This window comes from Lolium rigidum, chromosome 1 (genome assembly GCF_022539505.1).
Source record: "Lolium rigidum isolate FL_2022 chromosome 1, APGP_CSIRO_Lrig_0.1, whole genome shotgun sequence".
Taxonomy (NCBI): Eukaryota; Viridiplantae; Streptophyta; class Magnoliopsida; order Poales; family Poaceae; genus Lolium; species Lolium rigidum.
In genome coordinates, this window is record NC_061508.1 from 262,047,014 (window position 1) to 262,068,714 (window position 21,701).

The following is a 21,701-nucleotide window of genomic DNA, read 5'->3' on the forward strand; positions in this document are numbered from 1 at the left end:
TACTCACAATAGTAATAGTTTTATAGCAAGTGGTAGTAGTGAAGTAACAACGAGTACTGAAATGAAAACAGCAGAGTGATGATCGAGATAACGATTAAAATACTGTAGGCACAAGGATGGATGAATGGGCGTTGCATGAATGAGAGAGTCCATATAATAGCAAGACATAGGCATTGCAAATAATAATGATATAAGCATCCTAATATAAGATAACCATAGGCGTGTGCTCCTATTTAGTCGTGCATGCTCGCAAGGAGAAACTTGCACGACATGTTTTGTCCTACCAGCCCGTTGCAGCGGGGCTTCAAGGGAAACTACTGGTAATTAAGGTATGCCTTTTAATAGAGTACCTGAGCAAAGCATTAACACTCCGTGAACACACGCGATCCTCACATCATAGCCACCCCCTCCGGTAATCCCAATTATTGTCACTTTAGGGCCTCGGGTTCCGGACAACAATATGTGTATAGAACTTGCAGATATGATCAAAAACAATAATTATCATCATGGATCAATAACAGGTTCAGATATGAGATCATGGCACTCGGGCCCAAAGTGACAAGCATTAAGCAAGTTGCAACAATGTTAAAATATTAACAACTAATACTAGGCACTATGCCCATAGCAATGTTATATCTATTACATGATCAATCTCATGCAATCACTACCATCCCCTACAGCCTATAGCGGGGAATTACTCACACATGGATAGGGAATCATGGATGGTTGATGGAGAGGCGTCGGTGATGGCGATGGCGATGATCTCCTCCAAATCCCCGTCCCGGCAAGGTGCCAGAACGGAGTTTCTTGTCCCCGGATTGGCGTTTCTGGTGGCGGCGGAGCAGCGGAACTCTTTTTGGAAAAACATCGAACCCCCCTCGGTTTTCAGTTCAGGGCTTCTTATAGTGCGAAGGAGAGGTTGAGGGGTGGTCGAGGCGGCCAGACCACCCCTAGGCACGGCCAAGGCCTGGCCCGCGCCTAGAGTAGGTGTGGGCCCCTCGTGACCCCCCTCTGTCTCATCTTCTGGCTCCGTGAGCCTTCGGATGAAATATGAATTTTGCGATATTTTTCGGGAATTTTCCTGAAAGTTGGATTTCTGCACAAAATCGAGACACTAGAGCAATTCTGCTGAAAACAGTGTTAGTCCGTGTTAGTTTTATTCAAAACACACAAGATAGAGGGCAAACAACAACAAAAGTGTTCGAGAAAGTAGATACGTTTTGGACGTATCATTATCCTCAAGATCGACTTTGAAAAAGCTTACGATAAGATCAAATGGTCTTTTCTAGAGAAAACACTTTGGATGAAAGGCTTTTTCCCGAATAGCGTGCTTTAATTAATAACTTTATCCTTGGTGGAAGTGTTGCCATCAAAGTCAATGATGATGTGGGAAAATACTTCCAAACAAAGAAAGGGTTGAGGCAAGGCGATCCCCTATCTCCAATGTTATTTAACATTGTGGAGGATATGCTGACCATTTTAATTGAGCGTGCAAAGGGAGATGGCCAGATTGAAGGAGTGGTACGTCATCTAGTCGATGGGGGACTGTTTGCAGTATGCCGATGACATAATTCTTTTTATGGATCATGACCTGGAAAAGGAAAGAAATCTGAATTTCCATAAGAGTTATTTTTTTATTTCGGTGACGCCCAAGACGATGCCAACCAATATGCTGAGTTGTTCGGATGTGGTTTAGGATCTTTTCCAATAAGCTACCTGGGTATTCCGATTCACCATCGGAGACTCACACTAGCCGAATGGAAAATAGTCGAGGAAAGATTGCAAAAAAGACTTAGTAGTTGGAAAGGAAAATTAGTATCTCTGGGTGGAAGATTAGTACTTATAAATTCAGTACTCACATACATGGTATTATATATGATTTCGTTCTTCCAGTTGCACAAAGGAATTCTTCATAGATTGGATTATCTCCGATGAAGATTCTTTTGGCAAGAAGATAGTGAAAAGAAAAAATATCGGTTGACAAAATGGAATGTCGTATGTCATCCTAAAGATCAAGGTGGACTTGGTGTCCATGATCTGGAGATTAAAAACAAGTCCTTACTAGGTGAATGGTTGGCCAGATTTTTAATTGAGGATGGTGTGTCGCAAAACCTGTTGAGGAGGAAGTATGTAGGCTCAAAAGTGATTTCTCAGGTTTTTTGGAAACCTGGAGATTCACACTTTTGGGCTGGCATCATGGAAACTAAGAAGCACTTCTTCCTATAGGCGTCTTTCTCCATTAGGGATGGGTCGGAGATACGGTTCTGGGAGGATAAATGGTTGGGTGCAACCATGCTCTGGGAACAATATCCAGCTTTGTACAGGATTGTACGTCATAAGGATGTTACTTTTCAAGGGGTGATGAAAACTTCTCCACCATCTATGACGTTCAGGCGTGATGTAGTCGGTCCCCGATTAACCTCTTGGAACGAATTGCTACAGAGATTAACATCAATCCAACTGTTCAAGGAAAAGATATATTCTTCTAGGAACTCACCAAGAATAGTATATTCTTGGTAAGATCCATGTACGAGGAGTTAATAGAACCTGAGGATGCCACTAACCATGCCAACCGGTTTATAACAATAAAACCATTTGGAAACTGAGGATGCCACTAAAAACGAAGGGTTTTGCTTGGAACCTACGCCGTGGTGTTATCCTCACCAAAGATAACCTTGCAAAACGAAATTGGTATGGTTGTAGGAAATGTGTTTTATTTCACGAAGACGAGACAACTAAACATCACTTATTCCATTGCCGTTTCACTAAAGCTATATGGTCAATCATTCAGATATGATCTAGCTTACACCCTCCCCGAAGCATTGCAAATATTTTTGGCAATTGGCGGGTTAGAGGTTAGGTTTAGGAATCTTATCAGGGTGGGAGCGATCTCCGTTATATGGTCGTTGTCGCTATGTAGAAATAGAAAGGTCTTTAATGACAAAAACTGGTCTCTTATGCAGGTAATTTACCGGTCTACGGCTACGCTCTGCTCATGGTCGTCGCTTCAGCGCTTGGAGGACTGCGACCTCTTTACGGAGGTGTCTACACGATTGAAGAATTCAGCTAAGGAGTTTATTATCCAACATGGGTGGCTGCATAGTCTGGGGATAGCGGCTCCTACACCATGATATGCTTTTTCATTCTAGTGACCTCTTTTGTTATGAACAATGTGTTATTGTAACCTTCTTCAACGGTTGTGCGCATCCTATCTATGCAGAGGCCAGGTGTATTACGTCAAACCTTTTGAGTAATAAAGCGCCTTTTTTCGAAAAAGCTTGGCCATTATGAGAAGACAGGATTATTTACGGTTAACAGTGCCTACAGACTTGCTTTGGATGTAAGAGATAAATGAAATATGGTTGGTATGAGCAATAGCCACGCAGGTGACAGAGATATGTGGAATATAATTTGGAAAGCAATAGTCCCACCGAAGGCCCGAATATTTGGATGGAAACTTACCTCTAATACTCCTGGCGTCCAAGCTCTGCGATGTGCCAGAAACATGGATCAGATTGCAACGTGCTCCATTTGTGTATGGACCAAGAAACTAATCATCATGCAATGGTGGAGTGTACCAAGGCAAAAGCTCTACGACAAAGATTAAAAGAGGCATTGGACTTGCCGAATGATAACATACTTAAGTTCACCGGAGATAATTGAAAGAACAATCAGCTATCTTTCTTTAGTCCTACTATGATGCTTTCCAAAACTGTAATGATGATCATTCTTTGGAGGATGCCAAAGGAAAACATGCAATCTCTATGCCAGTGCTGATCCACAAATATAAAACAAAGGAGGCTATGGAAGTGTGGAGCAAGCCTCGTCCGGGATGGGAAAAGGTAAACTCTGATGCATGTTATTCTGAAAATAATTGTGCAGGTTCATGGGGATCTGTCCTAAGAAATGGAGGAGAAGTAATGTTGTCGACCTGGGGACAAATTCCTCACTGCCCAAACACGGAGTCAGCGGAGGCGATCTCCATGCTAAATGGCTTAAACTCGATTATGTCTTGTTATGTAGGTCCCCTCCAAATTGAGAGTGACAACACCTTCCTAGTGAATAAGCTGAAGAAGAAGGGAAGTAGAAAGTCTTTAATCGCTGGTGTTGTACATGACATAAAAAATACTATGGCATCAATGTCGGAAATCTACACGAAGGTTAATAGGTCGGGGAACAAGGTTGCTGATGCTCTAGCAAGGCTAGGAATTTGTGAGTCGAGTGGGCATGTGATGTTGGGTTGTGTTCCACCCTGTATGGTGGCGACACTTAAGCAAGATTGTAATCAAATGGTGATAATGTAATCAAACGCCCAAATTCAAAAAAAAAAGAATTGAAGGCACGAATGAGTAGGGGTGAAGCTCTATTTCCTAACCCGGCCGGATGCACATGCAATAATGCATCAAGGATTTTTGCGTTTAGTGCTAATTATGAGCTTAATAAAACAAGTGCATGAGGTTACGCCGAGAAAAGTGCATCATGGAAGAAAAAATTTAACTAACGAAATTGCAAGCTTGAAAAATCATGTAAAATTTCCTCAAGCTCCGCCCCTGCGAAGGATGACCCGAGCTGTTGAATAGTAGTATACTAGACCCGCAATGTTTTTGTTGGATATAATATTCGTGGAACAATGTTTCGTATGTGCAATATCCGCTACTTGCACACTAAATCATGAGCAAATATCTTTTTACAAGCCTCTTTTACAATCCTTTTCTTGTGTGCTGTCAAACATTGTCTGATGTGAAATCCTTTAGTTTTCTAATCCCATTGAATTGAAGAAGCCACTTGAAACCATAAAGTTTTTATATTCGGGTGTTTTGAGAATCGTCTGGGATGAGCCCTAGGATCACAAGTGAAACGGGGATGCAACGCGCCGTGAACTCGTGAAGAAATAGTGAATTTGCAGTCGGACTCTAGGTACATTCCCCGTCTTTATCCCCAACTTTTGACGCATATTTATGTCTACCCTATATTACTAGCTAGGGCCAAATCTTGCAGAGATATATCGATCAAGTCGCACCCAAAACAGCCCCCCGCGCGCCTGGTTGCCTGCATAAGGGCATCTTCAGCGGCGTGACGCATTTCGGACGCTTAAATTGCCCGTTGGCGTCCGTTTGCATCGTCTGGCGGACGCCAAATGACCGCGAGGGGCGAAATGTCCGTTTGCGTCGGGGGCTACCTCCGACGCATTTTGGACATGCAAGTGTTTTTTTTTGTGCTACTTCTTTTCATTTTTGTTGAATGAGCAAGTTTAAACGCGAAAAAGTAGTACTCAATGATGCCATGTTGCTCCAATCGAATAGATTATGGCCTAAACAATTAACCGGATACTTCAATCGAATAGATTCAAACATATTTAACATACAAAGAAGAACAAATTTAAAAACATATAAACTAAAACTATTTTTTGTTCTTCTTGTTAGAAGGTCATGCCTCGTCGTCCAAACTCCTGCGCCTCTTGCTTGTCACCTCCTCGTCGGAACTGGAGGACGACGCGCCCATCGAGGAGTTGAAACTGGAAGAAATGGCGTCTTCGTCGTTGTTGTCGGTGAACGGACGACGACGTGCCGCCCGCGCCAGCGCCCTTGCCCGGGCCCTTGACTTCTTCCTTGCCGCCGCCTTGTCGTCCGCCGCCTCCTGCGCCTCCAACCGGGCGAACTTGGTGTCGGAGTCCTCCTCCTCCTCCTGCCCCTCCTCCTCAAACTCGGCGTCGCTGCCAGCGCCGCCTCCATCCTCCTCCTGGCCTTCCCTGGCATTGCCGCCTCCGCCCTCCTCCTCCTTACTCGGCGTGGAGGCAGGGTCGCTGGGCGTGGAGCCCGGATCGCTTGGCGTCGTAGGGGATTCCCGCCAATGCAAAAATCCCGGCGACTTGCCCTCGCTCTCTGAGTCGGACGGCAGCGTGTAGTCGCTCATGGCGTGCCGGTGTTGGAGAAGAAGAAGAAGAGGAAGAAGAAGGAGGCGGTTGAACTTGAATTACCGTAGAAGCAGGGGTTATAATCTGCAGGGATTAACGGCGGCGCGTATAACGAAGAGGCCGGCGGTTTCTCTTCCGCGGCGGTTCGGCGCTCCATTGCGGCGGTTGATCGGCGTGGTTGCCATACCGGCGCGCGTTGTGAATTCGAGGCCGATCGAACCTGGGTCGCTGCCATGAGGGTCTGTGGGGAAGCGAGCGGACGCTAGGCGCGACCGCGGAGCGTCCGCGGAGACGCCAACCTAACGCATATTTGGGCCAGATTTGCGTCTCTACGGACGGCCCGGTCACTTTGCGTCGCTCCGCTGGAGGTGGTGCCAGACGCATTTCCGGTCTGCACGGACGCAAACGGTCCCGGGAGTGGAGATGCCCTAATGCATACACGTCGAGCAGTCCAGCTCCAGCGACTACACACAAGAAACAATGTGTATTCATTGGGCAGAAAGTGGTTGAAGAAAAGAGAAGCAGACGGCTGCGTTCTTTTCTCTCCGGACGCCGTGCAGCTGGGCAGCAGGGAAGGCAGCAGCCACATCGCCTGCAGAGAACTCTGACGGCGTATCTCCGCTCCTCATCTCCTCTTGTTCAATCGTATCCCCGCCATTGCTGCCCGCGTAATGATCATCCTTTAAACTCGTGAATCGTGATGCATGCTCCCAAGCCCCGTAACATGCATAACTCGCATAGCTAGGAGGAGTAGGATCCTGCGTAGGATGTCTGCACGTACGTCGCCTCAGGCCGGCAAGCGGAGAAGGAACTTGGCCTCGCGTCCATGCAGCGTAGCCTAGGCATTTGCAGCAGCAGCAGCAGCATACCACGTCATTTCAGATATGATACGCACGCAGGGCCTTTTACTCGTCCCCTGTACACTGCAACAGGCGCGTAAAAGGATTAGACGGAATAGCAGCGCATGCAGCAGCTAGCAGCTTCCTTGTCTTGTTGGAGTGGTAGGAATGGCAGTGCTAGGGTGACAGTAGAGAGAGAGAGAGGCATGTACAGTAGATGTGTGCTTGCTGCCTGCCTCCTCCGCGGAGCACAGTGATCTCTCTCGCGTACTAGCTAGCTGTGCCGTCTCGGGTCTCTGCCTGGTGCCTGCACCGGCATCTAGCAGATGGCTCCCTCCCTGGAGAGCATGCCTGCTGCCGGGGCAGAGGAGAGAATTTTGCAGTACGTAGCTGGCTTCCATTTGTAGCCAAGGAAGCTTGTGCAGAGTTGCAAAATGAATAGCGTGTCTGCTGCACCCCGCATGCCACTGTGTCAACCAGACGACTAAACGTGTGGCACTGGCCAGCAGAATTTCAACGGTAGTATGACTATGTGAAGGCATCTCCAACGCCCGTGACCGAAAATGTGTCCCCTCCTCCAGCGGGGCCACGCAAAGTGACCGAGCCATTCGCGGTGACCTAAACCTGGCCTAAATATGCGTCAGGTTTGCGTCTCCGCGGACGCTCCGCGGTCGCGCAAAGTGTCCGCGTTGGGTGCATCCGGGCCCGGTCAGTAGTGACCAGGTAAGCAAAATATTTTTTCATTACTATTGATTGGCCAAAAAGACCATCTTTACAGAGATGGTTAGTCGAGTTTACCTAAAACTACAACAGCCGTACCTACTCGCCGTCGCGCGGCCTACACCGGCCTCGGTTACTCGCAGTCGCGCGGCCTACTACTGGCCGCCGGTCGCCATCGTCGAAGCGGGAGCGCTTCGCGCACTCGGCGCGCCGTGCACGGCGGCAAACGGACATCTCGTCCTAGCGCCTGCGGCGTTCGAGGGCCTCGGCCAGAGAGGAGTCCCACAGGACTGTCCTGGCCATAGAGCTGGTCTCCACCTCCGCCGCCGCCGCCTGGGCCGCCGTCGCCTCAACCTCCACCGCCGTCGCCTGGGCCGCCGCCGCCTTCGCCGCCGCCTGCCACCCCGCCAGCTGGGCGTGGAAGCGGGCCCTGTCCCTATCCGCCTTCGCCACCGCTTCGTCCCTGGCGGTGATGGCGCCCGCCAGCTCCCGGTTCTCCTGCTCGACCCGCGCGGGAGAAGGGCCCTCCACTGGAGCGAGTCCAGGTCGGAGCACATGTACCCCCGAGCCATGGCGATCGCATAGTTGTGGGCTTCCTCCTCCGCCAACCAAGCCTGACGACGCAGGGCGTCCCTAGCAAGGGTCTCGAAGGACGCGACCAGAACGAACTGGTCGCCGGCGCACTCGAAGCGGCCGGACACGGGGGGGGTCGTCGTCCGCGATGTCGTGGATGACGACGTCCCCTAGTGGGGCCGCCGGAGGGACCGCCATCGCCGCCCGCGCCTCCGCAAGATCCGCCCTGGCGTCGGCGAGGTCGGCCATGGCATTGGCGATCTCCGCGCTGGTCGTCGCGAGGCGCCCTTCCGCACGCTCTGCCGCCTCCGCCTCCGCAACCTCCGCCTTCACCGCCGCCGCCTCCAGGTCCAGCTGCTCGGCCTGAACGCCGGCGGCGACTACCTCCTCGTCCTCCTCCGGGTGGAGGTGGCGGCACATCAGAACAACGTGTTCCCAACTAAGGTGTGGTCGGCCATGGATGGGTGCTATAGCTTGAGGTGTGCCCGTCACCCCGTCGGTGTCCACCATATATAGGCACGGCGGAGTGGGAAACGGCGTTACCGCGCAGGTCGTTTTCCGTGCGCGTGAAACGCCGGTGAAACTTGCCAATATATTGGGCGCGCGCGGGAACGACTGTCGTCACGCGAGAACAGTTAATTGCCGGCGGCAGTCCTCGACGGACGTAAAACGCCATTAACGAGTTTGACACTGTCTCCGCTAAAAAAATGCGTCCACACCGCTGGAGGTACCCTGATGCAAACGGTCGCCCTGAGCCGCATGACGTAGGCGGGCCGATGGAAACGGACACAATCGGACATTTCGGGCGTCGGTCGTTGGAGATGCCCTGACGACACACCCATGCTACCGGCAATACAAATGCTTCGCCAAACCGCAATGTAGGAGAGAAACCCGCCTTCTCAGGTCCATGCATGTTTTTTGAGAATCAAAGTAAATGAATCAAAATGTGTTCTTTGTATTGATCAACTGGGTAATTATAGAACTGATGACTGGGGCTACTCCGAAAGTCACCCACATAGCTAGGGAGTGCGCATGTACACACACCGGTAGCATAATTAGCAACTGACAACCGGTTTAGGCTATTTCTAACACTCCTTGTACACCCTCAAGTTGTATAGAGAATCATCATCTTCGTAAAGCTCGGTGTTTATAGTTGAACATCTTGAACGACTCCTCCAAAAACCATGTGGAAAAAAATATGAGGAGAGTGGTGGTGTGTAGGTATGTTGCTAAAGCTCGTTTAAACCCGGAAACTGTAACGGTTATTGTCTCTTCGATAACCTATACAAGAAAACCTTTAAAAGGGAAAAAAAACTCATAGTTGTGTTTGCAGAACATATCTTATGTCTTGTATACTTCCATTAAAAACCGTGGTAGGAAAAATAGAAAGTAAGCCAATGTTATTAGAAGTTGATAATTTCTCCCCCAAAACCCTATAATATTTTAAAGCTTCAACAATAATATTAAAAAAGAGGAGAAAAAGGGTGCCCTTGCCTTGGAGATTTCCTAGATTGAAGATAAGGACCTAGCTTATCATTTACAACAATGAACACTTTACCATTGTTAACCATGGAACCCTTTCATGTCTAAGACTGAGAACATAAACTACTAGTTAATTTTGTCACGCTATTTCAAAGTCAAGAACCACACTTGTTTTTTTTCCTATGCATATAATGCAAAATTGGGTTTAACAAGGCTACACTATCCAAAATAAACCTACCTTTAATGCATGCTGATTGAATGCTAGGAACTTCTTTGTCAGCCATACAAATCAAATCCCTAGTAAAAAAAAGTTAAAACTGTGTCGATAAAGCACCTTCAGCTACGAAATAATAATCCCATAGTTGAAATGTTGAATATCTAGAATACCATTATAGAAATCATTAAACATAGCAAATCAAATCCGAAAACTAAATGAAGGATTTTCTCAGACATTGGATGATTTAGTGGATATACCTATGGTAAAAACAAGCCCCTCTCAAGAAATAACAGGTTTCTTGTGGTTAGGGTTTTATCTTTCAAGTTGGTACCATATGAAATATTGAAGTAGTGGTAGACTACCAAAACAATACTGGCCAGGATTTGTGAAAGTGGCAGGTCCATTTTAATCTCGAGATATCGTAAAAGAAAAGAGCTCTGAGAAATCACTCTGCGTAGAGGGTCTAGACTGGGCAAGAGAGAGAATATATTCTAGCAAAACAAGGAAATCGGTTTTTTTATAGGGGAGAAAGCCAGTTTTTTTAAGTCGAACCAAGAGGGCAGTTCAACCATCATTCCACTTAAAGTACACTCTGGTCTGTGGATGGCCAGGAGGACCTATTCCCCGCTTTAAGCGGGATGAACCATGGCTCCGCTTAAAGAAATGTAAACTGGGCCAGGCCCATTTACTGTATCGTTGTTCTCTTTTTTCGCTTCTTTCGTGACAACATATATTGCATTGTTGTTTCGGTTCTAAACCGAACAAATCCAAATCTGTACAAATTCTAAATCAAATAATTCAAAATTGAGCGGTTTTTAGAAACGAACAAATTTCAAATTTCGAAAAAGTTTAATTTTAAAAATGTTCAAATATGAAAATGTTCCAAATTAAAAATGTTCAAAATGTAAAATTATTCAAATTTCAAAAAAGATCAAATCTGAAAATAGTTCAAACACGAAAATTGTTCATATTTTTAAATGTTCAAAACAATAAAATGTGCAAACTTAAAAATTGTTCAAATTTAAAAAAAAGTTCAAATCTAAATAATCAAACTTAAAAAAAATTCAAATTCGAAAAATTTCAAATCATGAAAAGTTCAGAAAACCGACCGGCAAAACCAGAAGTTAGAGAAAAAACCACAGAACCAGAGAAAAAACCAGACGAAAATAAGAAAGAAAAAACGAAGGAACACCACTACCATCTCTAATGGGCCGTCCCAAACCTATCCCGCTCTGAGCGGAGCTCCTCGCCACCGACCTGGTCGGCAGAGGCGGGGATGCCGCACACCCCCTCCCACACGCCTGAGTTGCTAGCTGGGCCGCGGCCCAACAGGTAATGTGGTTTCTCTTTTTTTATTTTCTCTTGTTTCTTATCTCTATTTTTGGAATATTTATTTTTACAGATTTTTTCTAAAACTAATATTTTTTAGAAATGTGAATATTTTTAAATTTTGAACAAATTTCAAATATCATTCAAAATTTAAAATTGTTCAAATTTCAAAATTTGTCCAATATTTGAAATTCGTTCAAGATTATAAATTTGTTCAAGTCCAAATTCGTTCAACTTTAAAAATCGTTCGAAATTTAAATTTTATTCAAATTTCAGAATTCGTTCAACATTTAAAGTTTGTTCAAATTTCAAAATTTGTTCAAATTTTAAAAATCGTTCAAAATTTAAAATTTGTTCAAATTTCAAAATTTTGTTCAAATTTCGAAATTCGTTCAAATTTGATAATTTTCAAAAATTATTTTTGAACAGAAAAATAAAACGAGAGAGCAAAAAACACTGAAAAAGAAAAAAGAAAAGAAAAAAAGAAAACAGAACAGGAAACAGAAAAGGAAAAAAAGAAAAGGAGAAAAACAGGAAAATCGCCTAACCGGGCCGGCCCACACCGCACGCGAGGGTGTGCGGCGCGGTGCAGGTGCCGACCTGGTCGGTATATAGGAATTTCCCCCAAATAGCGCCCGCTATGAGCGGCGAATAGGTTTCGCCCGGATGGCCTCTCCACAATCAATGGGCGTTTTCGGGTAAGCGGGCCGAATCAATGGCCCTCTTCTAGTAAGCGGGCCCAATCGATGGCCGTGTGTGAGCTGGTGGGTTTCACGGGTGAAATGTTTTTCTCGGCGAGAAGCATGGATGAACCCATCATTTAAAAAAGAGCATCCGCGAAGAGAGCAAATCATGGCAATTGCCAATGCAAGGGCTATGTCTGAAGGAAATTTTATCAATGTACTCTGTATGTCCAGTTCTTAACCCCGAAAAACGAATCATACATTTCTGTTGACGTCAGAAACCCACCGACGGGTAGAGACGGGCAACACCGTAGAGCCGGGAACAACTAGGGCTGCGGCTGGCCCTAGTCCCTCTGAGCGACGGCCCGCAAAGCCTCCTGGTCGCACGCACCGATGTTTATCACAAGGACGTGCCACCTGACCTATACCTGGTCAGGAAGGTGTGGATGATGCCTCGCTTAGTTTCCTCGCAGGCACACACGTAAACGTTAAATACGAGCCTCGATCGGCTCTCAGGTTATCCTGTGAATCGGCTCAAAGAGCCGATCCACCCATGATTCAGACGAGGTGTCCGAATCTCGGTGGTCCTGCTTGATCAAGGTACAGCTAATGAGATCTACGACGATGTGGGGTTTTCACCGCATAATCGGATCGTCCTACTCCAGGTTGGGCCTCGCGGCCACGCACGGCGATCGTAAGCCGATCCTAAGCAATGCCTAAAAACCAACACGAGGTTGATCCTCGGAACATCCTGCTTAGGGCCAACGAACGACACCCTACGTGCCGCTGGATCCTCCCCCTTTGTAAGGCCTGACTATTGCGGATATTAAACTAATCCTTGCAGAACAAGGAGCAATCGCAACGGATCAGATCTACCAAACTATGATCAAGCGGGTGCGCGCCCTACGCCTAAGATAGGCGTAAGGGCGGCTAGACATGCAAGGGTTGCACTACGAAAGCATGCAAGCATGAAGAACAATGCTAACCCTAACATGTCTAAGATAACTACGTTGCTCGCCATCAAAAAGGCTTCGAGACGAGCAACGCATGAACAACGTAGGCAAGCTTGTGCTGCCTAGATCGCAAGATGCGATCTAGGCAGCATGATGCTTACCGGTAGAAACCCTCGAGACGAAGGAGTTGGCGATGCGCCGAGATTTGTTTGTGGTTGAACGTTGGTTGTTGTTTATTCCATAAACCCTAGGTACATATTTATAGTCCAGCGGACTTTCTAATGTGGGCGTGCACTAAACCGTGCACGAGTAAGATTCTATCTCTAAACTAAGATGTGATCTAATATGTTACGTATACACGGGCAATTAAGCCCAACTTGGTATAAAAGGCCGATTCACGTATTCCTTCTATATATATTTCTTCAAACCCATCTTGATCGCGGCCCACCTCTCGACTCGGTCAAATTCTGGTGATAACACATGCCCCCTGGTTTTGGAAATGACATTTCCAAAATCATTATGCCTTTCTTTCATCGGGTCATGTCGTGGCGTAACCGTCGCAGTATCCGTTACCATGATGACTTGCCTTCTCAACTTCTCCGCGTGACTTGGCAGTCTTTTCTCTTTCTTTCAAGCACCACTTCCTCGAAACTCGCTCGTGTCATTGAATTCCCACTATATCCCCTTTTATTTAACCGCTATGAACAGCTTCGCTCTCGCATCTCCCTCGCATTAGCAGTCCAAAACCTTCCCGCGCCACCATGTCTTCTTCCTCCTCTCGCTCCGTCGGATCCTCCCAGCCGGTCCTCCACGTCCCGTGAGCCGACGCCGAGTACAACCCGGCGGCGGTCCATGCGGCCAACACCCGTCGCGCCATTGCGGCCGGGGAGGAGTCAGACCATGACTTCTCCATCTGGTCCGAAGATGACCAGTCCTCGACGGACGGGGAGAGCGACCTCCGGTTCCTCGCCGACGGGGAATCGGAGGAGGAGAGCGGTGACTATCGCTTCTCCTGGGACGACTTCACCTCCTCCGAGGGGGTGGAGGAGGATGATGAGGAGGAGGAGGACGACGACGACAGCCCCTCCGACGAGCCGCCGGCCAAGCGGTTCTGCCCCTGGCCGGGCAACCTTAGCGACTTCGACAGCGATGAGGACGACGCTGATGAAGAAGACGAGGACAACGAGGGCCCGGTCGGCGGCCATTGGAGCGACGACGAGCCCGCCGGGAGCAGCGCCGACAGCGGCGACGACGGTGACGACGAGGGCAGTGACGGCCCGTAGATAGGACTTCTAGCATAGGGCCAGTAGTAGTAGATGGGGCAATGTATCCCCTAGTATTTCCTTCTGAGAGCAATCAGCTCCTTGATGTAAGAAATCCCGCCTATTAATGAAGAACTTTTCCCCAATTCGATTTTGCTGATTTCCTTTGAGCTTAATTTAGCCGATTCTCCCTCATACTGACCCTGCCGATTTGTCCCCTTTGCCAATGCGTAATGAGCCGATAGCAACGCATCGGTCCTTCGACATTCACCCTTCCATTCTTCAACTGATGATTCTCTTTCCGGTAGATACTGTGGGACTTCCAAGAGAGCCCTTAAATTTCTCCCACCAGCTTCGGAGATCCTCCTTAGCGAGCGCTCATCGTTTTGTGAAGAAGGTTGCAACGGAGATCAGCCGATGGTACCCCAATCGGTTCCTCAATAGATCATCTACCAGGCCCGTTGCCCCCGAGTCTCAGCCAAGGCAAAACAAAGACAAGGATACGCAAATTAGCTGCATGGACCTGGGCTTGATCGTGTGTGGGGAAGTTCCTTATGCAGAGCCAGCCGATTTGAACATAAATCGGCTTCTCAAAGCAGAGAGTCTTCAAGGTGAGCTGCCCCCGAGCTTCTTCAGTTCTTGCCGGCCAGATCAGCTCCATCCTTGACCTAATCTGTACGTCCAGGCTGCTCTTGGTCTTTGCCCTTGAAGAGAGGATCCGAGCTCTTACACTACTCCATTGAGGGGTTCTTCCATTAGTGCTCCATTGACCCTCTGATCGTAACAGTTATTCCTCTTGAGTTGATGGCCACGCATCGGCTTCCACATCCTTAAGTCGATGTCTGCTGTATCGGCTGTGCTCGAAAATTTTCGAATTTTTAGATTTTACGGCCGACTAGTGCATCGGCCCCCATACTCCAATATCCATCATCAAAGGATGAGACTGCTTTTCCTCGTGTTTTATCCTTCTATGTGCCCCCCGAGCCGATTCTGTCAAGAGAATTGATGGTATCGGCTCCGTTGGATAACACGTTGAACTCAGGCAGAATGGTGGGCGAGGATAATTTTGGCCGATTGCTGGAATCGGCCTCCACGTTGCTTGTTCGATGAAGGTTTTGTAATGTCCCTTCATAGATTTTTGGGGCCGATCACAAGGATCAGCCTCGCCACGTTTGCTCATTGATGTGCTCTTGCTACTCGTTCAGGCCGGTAGATAAAACCAACCCAATCTCTGACTTCATCATGTTAGCGCTCTTGCTGCCGCCCACCTTGAGTGCATCGTGTGATCGTGGAGCGCTAAGTGTCGTCGGAAGAACGAGCACCATGTTTGTGCCAGCCGATGTTTCATCATCGGCTTTCCTTGCTTGGGGCGCCACTCCATTTTCCGTGGACGACCCTCTTCATCCAGGGTTCGCTGAACCTTTGCAGCCAGATCAGGCCTTGCTTTCCTCAATGTATGCAAGTATAACCTCTCGGCTTCTTCCAGGCCGCGCAATCGTTGAACCCTCGCGTTTCGGGAACGGCTGAGTCCGTCGTGGCACCACCTTGGCCGGTGGTACCTGTCCTCTTCTTCTCCCTCGTCTTCCGAATCTTCGAGATCTTCCAACCGAGGGGACTCAGCTCGTTTGCTCGTGGCGGGAGAGGTTCTAAGCGCTCGAACACGGACACGTTGGCTGCCTCCTTCTTCTTCCGGTTGCATCTCGGGCAATTGCCGATTGTTGGCAATCGGCTCATTCCTCGAATCCCAGCGAAGTGCTCGAAGAAAGGACAATCCCGCGTCCGTCCTCGTCGTCTTGCTCCTTTGCCTTTCCCTTGGCACAACGCTCGTGCTCCTCCTCATCGCGATTATGCCGACGATGTCTTCTAGCTTCTCTAGCCGTACGATCTCTTTCATCATCATCGCTGGACCGTCGGCGTTGGTCGTACTGACTCACATACTTGTTGAGGAGGTGATCAGAGAGAGGTCGCTGATATCTTATGTTCCTCACTTCTCCCTTTGTGACGTAGCGCTTGCCGTCTTGGCGGAGCCGATCGCGTGGAGCGGCTTCCTCTGTATCTTTGCTATGAGAGCAGCTGCCCTCATCTCCATCCTTGCCGCCGTGGTGTCCAAGATCTACCATGTTGATATTGCACAGAAACCCGGCCGGCACCCCGCATGGCAAGCATATTCCACCATGTTTACGGCGGGGAAGGGCTGGGTATCGACCTTCATGGCGTATCGGTTGAAAATTAGACGCCCGTTCTCTATCGCCGCTTGGATGTGTTGACGCCACACCCTGCAGTCGTTGGTGGCATGGGAGAGCGAGTTATGCCATTTGCAGTATGGCTTTCCATTCAGCTCTTGCGCCGTGGGGAACTTGAGACCTTCAGGTATCTTCAAATGCTTTTCCTTGAGTAGGAGGTCGAAGATTTGCTCGGCCTTGGTCACGTCAAAATCAAATCCCCGGGCGGGCCCGGTGGCTTTACCCATTTGCGAGACACGGGGGTTCCTCCCCGAGTCCACTCAGCCCACCGCTACTTCTTGGTCTCCCGCAGAACTTCGTCTTCCTCTCGCATCAACCGTGGCTACCGCACGCTTGAACTTGTCTTGGTACAGGTCCGGGTGGCGCCGTTCATATGCTGAAAGTTTCGAACCACGTGCGCCGCCGAGGGATAATCCGCTTGGGAGGCCATGTCCTTGAGCTGTGTTGCAAGGCCCGCTACCGCCAACTCGATCGCTTCCTTTTCAGTTATACGAACCGAAAAGCATCGGTTCCTAATGGTCCTCGAAGCGCTGGATGTATTCTCGTCACGCTTCTCCGCGCTTCGACGTAGTTGTGCTAGATCGGCAATGCTAGACTCGGAAGCTTCGAATGAAACCGCTCATGGAACCGCTCTTCCAACTCGCTTCCAAGTTTGGATGGAGTTCGGTGGTAGCGATGTGTACCACCCGAAAGCCGATCCCGTGAGGGACCGTGAGAAGAACCTCACGCGCAACTCATCCGACGCCGAGATCGTGCCCAGCCGTGCCAAATATCGGCTCACATGCTCGATGGAGCCGGACCCCTCTCGACCCACCGAACTTTGTGAAGTCCGGGAGCCGATATTTGGGTGGCAGCGGGATCAGCTCGTAGCTGTTGGGGTACGGCTTGGTGTAGCCGAACGCCTTCCTTTTCGGCATCATACCGAACCGATCTTTCGTAATTGTGCAAATCTGATCCGCCGTGATGGCCGAAGGTGTCGAACCCCGAAGATTCGCCGGAGTGGCATACTTAACCAGCCATGCTTGTTTTTCCGGTTCTAAGCCAACCGCAGGAGCCGGGCTTTGGAGGTTTGTCGGGGCGGCGTACTTAGTCGCCCACGATCGCTTCTCGGGATCGGCCCCCGACGTTCCTCCCGCCGTTCCGCGAGGCCGCCGTTATTGCAGCCCGGTTCGAGAGTGCCCAGGCGTTGCCGTCCGGCACGTATGCGCACGCGTATCCGTGCGGGACCTCCTTGGGTGGCTCAGGCAGGAATTGGTAGTCACTAGGATCACCACCAATCTTGTAGACGACGTATGCCGATGAGTTCGGCAGTTCCGGTGCTAACGGCTGGGGCTGGAGCGGCATCTCTCCTTTGAAAGTCCCCAGAGCCGGTCCCGACGGGGAGTACCGGTGACTCATGATTTCCTGGACGACGCGCAGAGCGACACGCTCCAAGGTGTTCACCAGGCTCTCGTAGTGGCGGTGCAGCCGAATGAGCCACCATGTAGTTGATCTCCTCGCCGCAGCGACTCCGGTGCGTTCTTCTGACGGGGCGGACAGGTCCACTCCATCGAGCGCGCCTTCCGGTGTGAAACCCTTCCACCTGACGCCATGGGAGCGGGTTCGGTGGAAGGAGCCGATGAGTTCGGCTTCGAGGGTTGCCTTGATCTCGTCATGCTTTTTCTTGAGCTCATCAGGCAGATCCGCGTATGTGACCGGAGTGTCTTCCGCCATCTTGGATGTAGATGGCGATGTCGTGGATGTCGAAGGTGGTCCCACTGGGCGTGCCAGAATGTGTTGACGTCAGAAACCCACCGACGGGTAGAGACGGGCAACACCGTAGAGCCGGGAACAACTAGGGCTGCGGCTGGCCCTAGTCCCTCTGAGCGACGGCCCGCAAAGCCTCCCGGTCGCACGCACCGATGTTTATCACAAGGGCGTGCCACCCGACCTATACCCGGTCGGGAAGGTGTGGATGATGCCTCGCTTAGTTTCCCTGCAGGGCACACACGTAAACGTTAAATACGAGCCTCGATCGGCTCTCGAGTTATCCCGTGAATCGGCTCAAAGAGCCGATCCACCCATGATTCGGACGAGGTGTCCGAATCTATGGTGGTCCCGCTTGATCAAGGTACAAGCTAATGAGATCTACGACGATGTGGGGTTTTCACCGCATAATCGGATCGTCCTACTCCGAGTTGGGCCTCGCGGCCACGCACGGCGATCGTAAGCCGATCCTAAGCAAGGCCTAAAACCAACACGAGGTTGATCCTCGAACATCCCGCTTAGGGCCAACGAACGACACCCTACGTGCCGCCGGATCCCCCCCCCTTTGTAAGGCCTAACTATTGCAGATATTAAACTAATCCTTGCAGAACAAGGAGCAATCGCAACGGATCAGATCTACCAAACTATGATCAAGCGGGGTGCCGCCCCTACGCCTAAGTTAGGCGTAAGGGCGGCTAGACATGCAAGGGTTGCACTACGAAAGCATGCAAGCATGAAGAACAATGCTAACCCTAACATGTCTAAGATAACTACGTTGCTCGCCATCAAAAAGGCTTCGAGACGAGCAACACATGAACAACGTAGGCAAGCTTAGGCCGCCTAGATCGCAAGATGCGATCTAGGCAGCATGATGCTTACCGGTAGAAACCCTCGAGACGAAGGAGTTGGCGATGCGCCGAGATTTGTTTGTGGTTGAACGTTGGTTGTTGTTTATTCCATAAACCCTAGGTACATATTTATAGTCCAGATGGACTTTCTAATGTGGGCGTGCACTAAACCGTGCACGAGTAAGATTCTATCTCTAAACTAAGATGTGATCTAATATGTTACAGATACACGGGCAATTAAGCCCAACTTGGTATAAAAGGCCGATTCACGTATTCCTTCTATATATATTTCTTCAAACCCATCTTGATCGCGGCCCACCTCTGACTCGGTCAAATTCTGATGATAACAATTTCCTGCGTTCACCGGGGCAGCAAGGCATGATACGATCACATTAGCTGTACGTTTCACAGGATGCGTCAAACAATCCATGGGGGAAAAGAAAAGGAGCTCGACAAAAAGCACCACACCTGCACACGCACTCGACTCTGCACGCTGCATTCAGAAGAATCTGGAGGGAGAGGGGGAGATATTCTTCTTCCACCATGCATCCCCGTGCAAAATCTGTTCCCTGGTGATCTGATCACTTCATCATTCTGTCCCCGTACGTGTGCACCTTCCCTGCCTGCCCAGTGCCCACATCGCCATGGCTGTTGCTCTTTTCAGTGGAATGCTAGCAGCACTGGACACTGGTCAAGGCACCGCGCCAACATTCGTCCATAAACTTCCACTTGTTTGGCCTAGATAGGTCTCTGCATGCTCCATCTTGCTACTCAGCTGTTTGGCCTATCTAGATGATTTTGCGGTCGTCATGACATAAGAGCATGTCGGCCCCGTATATTTTCGCCCCTTAAAACGCGAGTAGAGGGCCCTGTATTCACTTTTCGCCGGTCGAAAACTCGTTCGAGCTAGCAGACCCCGTATGTCTAAACTGTAAAAGGGAATATTCTCAAATATGCCAAAGAAAAAAATCATCTTCTTCATCCTCTCCTTCTTCCTCCTCTAGCCACGGCCCACGCCCCGCCCAGCCCCTCGCCCCGCCCCGTCCCGGCCGGCCCCCGCCGCCGCGCTCGCCGCCGGCCCACGGCCACCCGCCAAGGCCGCGCCCGCGCGCTGCGCCCGCGCCGCGCGCCCGCACCCGCCCGGCGCTCGCCCCGCGCCAAGGCCGTGCCCGCGCCAAGGCCGTGCCCGCGCCCGCGCCGGCCCACGGCCGCCCGCCCCCGCCCGCCAAGGCCTCGCCCCGCGCCCACGCGCTCGCCCCGCGCCGCGCGCCCGCACCCGCCTCGCGCCCTGCCTACCTCGTGCCGCAGCCGCTGGCGATGCCCATAGTCTTGTGCAGCATCTCGATTTGGCGCGATTGGGTGCGTGCAGGAGCTCGATTTGGCACGATTGGGTGCGTGCAGGAGCTCGATTTGGCGCGATTGGGCGCGATTTGGCGGAAGCAGTTGCGATTTTGTGAAAGTTCAGCGCGCCACGAGTGGGGGGTTGGCCCTGTATTCAGCCTCCCACCCTGTACTTGTAAGGGGTGACGACCCGCCCCGTACTCGAAAACAGCAAAAAACGATACGGGGACCGTTTTTACGGGGGGTGCTAGACGGCCGGGTAGAGCCGAAACCCTCAAATCGGCGATTATTATACGGGTTTGCTCCTTTTACGGGTCTGTTAGACCTGCTCTAATTGGTACGACGATAAGCTCTGTATCTGATGGGTAATGGCAACAGAAGAATTCTATTGAAAACCTAAAGAATCGTAGATTGCTCAACAGCCTAGCTAGCTAGCTAGGATGGCTGCTCGAGTTCATAACGACTAACAGCACAATGGCTGCCCTGTTTCGTGTCCACTAATCACTATGGTCTATGGACTTCTGTCAATGTCAAACTCATCGATCCATAGACAAAAGCTTGATGTAAGCCATCATGTCAAACTTCAGGAGTTTTCGTACCACGTTCATTTTAGTCAATTTATAGGGGCAGCCGTCAATAACCTGATTGTCCTTGGTGTTTTTTTTTTCCCATGGCGATGTGGATTCAATGAGTATGAGGTTAATTATTATCACAACCTTCAGAAGTGGCACTCTGTAATCTAATCAGAAAAGAAATGGCTCCATTTCTAAATTAATTAAAGAACTAAAAAAATACCAATGTCACCTTAAATGTACACTTGCATATTTTTGTGTGTGCAAATATATGATCATATGTACCTTGCAAGCATAAAATATGCACTTTGTCATAGTGTATTTTTGTATTTATACTATATTATTTGTTCATTTTGTTTTCTACATAACAAGTATGGTACAACTAGCACTATCGGTCTGGGTATTAAAAAATCAAAGTTGGTATATATATATATGGAGAGACAAAAAATATATAAAATAGACGTCGAATCACCCCGAAATTTGTGGAGCTAAATTTGTTCATAGCGCAATCAACCCACTCATCCGTGTTAGTATATTTTAGTCTTAAATTTAATGCGTTAGTGCAACAACTCTTAATTGTAAGCTACGCGAAATCACAATGTTTGGAAGAGATGAAATATTTCCCGAAAAAAGTAAGGATGGAATTATTCCAGTCATCTGCCTAAATCCTTCCAGTTGATACTTTCTACGGTTGTTCTCCAAAGAAGCCCAATAAGCATATAGTGTTGCCTCACACTCTTGAACTTGCAAGACAAATTATGTTTACGCTTATTACGGCAAATCACATTGGCCTTCCACTATTGGGTCAGCCAAACAACAACAACATTTTTTTTTCTTTTTTCTTCTACTATCTTTCTTTTCTTGTATTATTATTCCTTTTATTTGCAGTTTTACTTTTGCATTTATTATTCAAGTTTCTTAAATACTTGAACATTTATTTTGGCTTGTATGAAATTTAGTTGTTGAAATAAAAAAAATC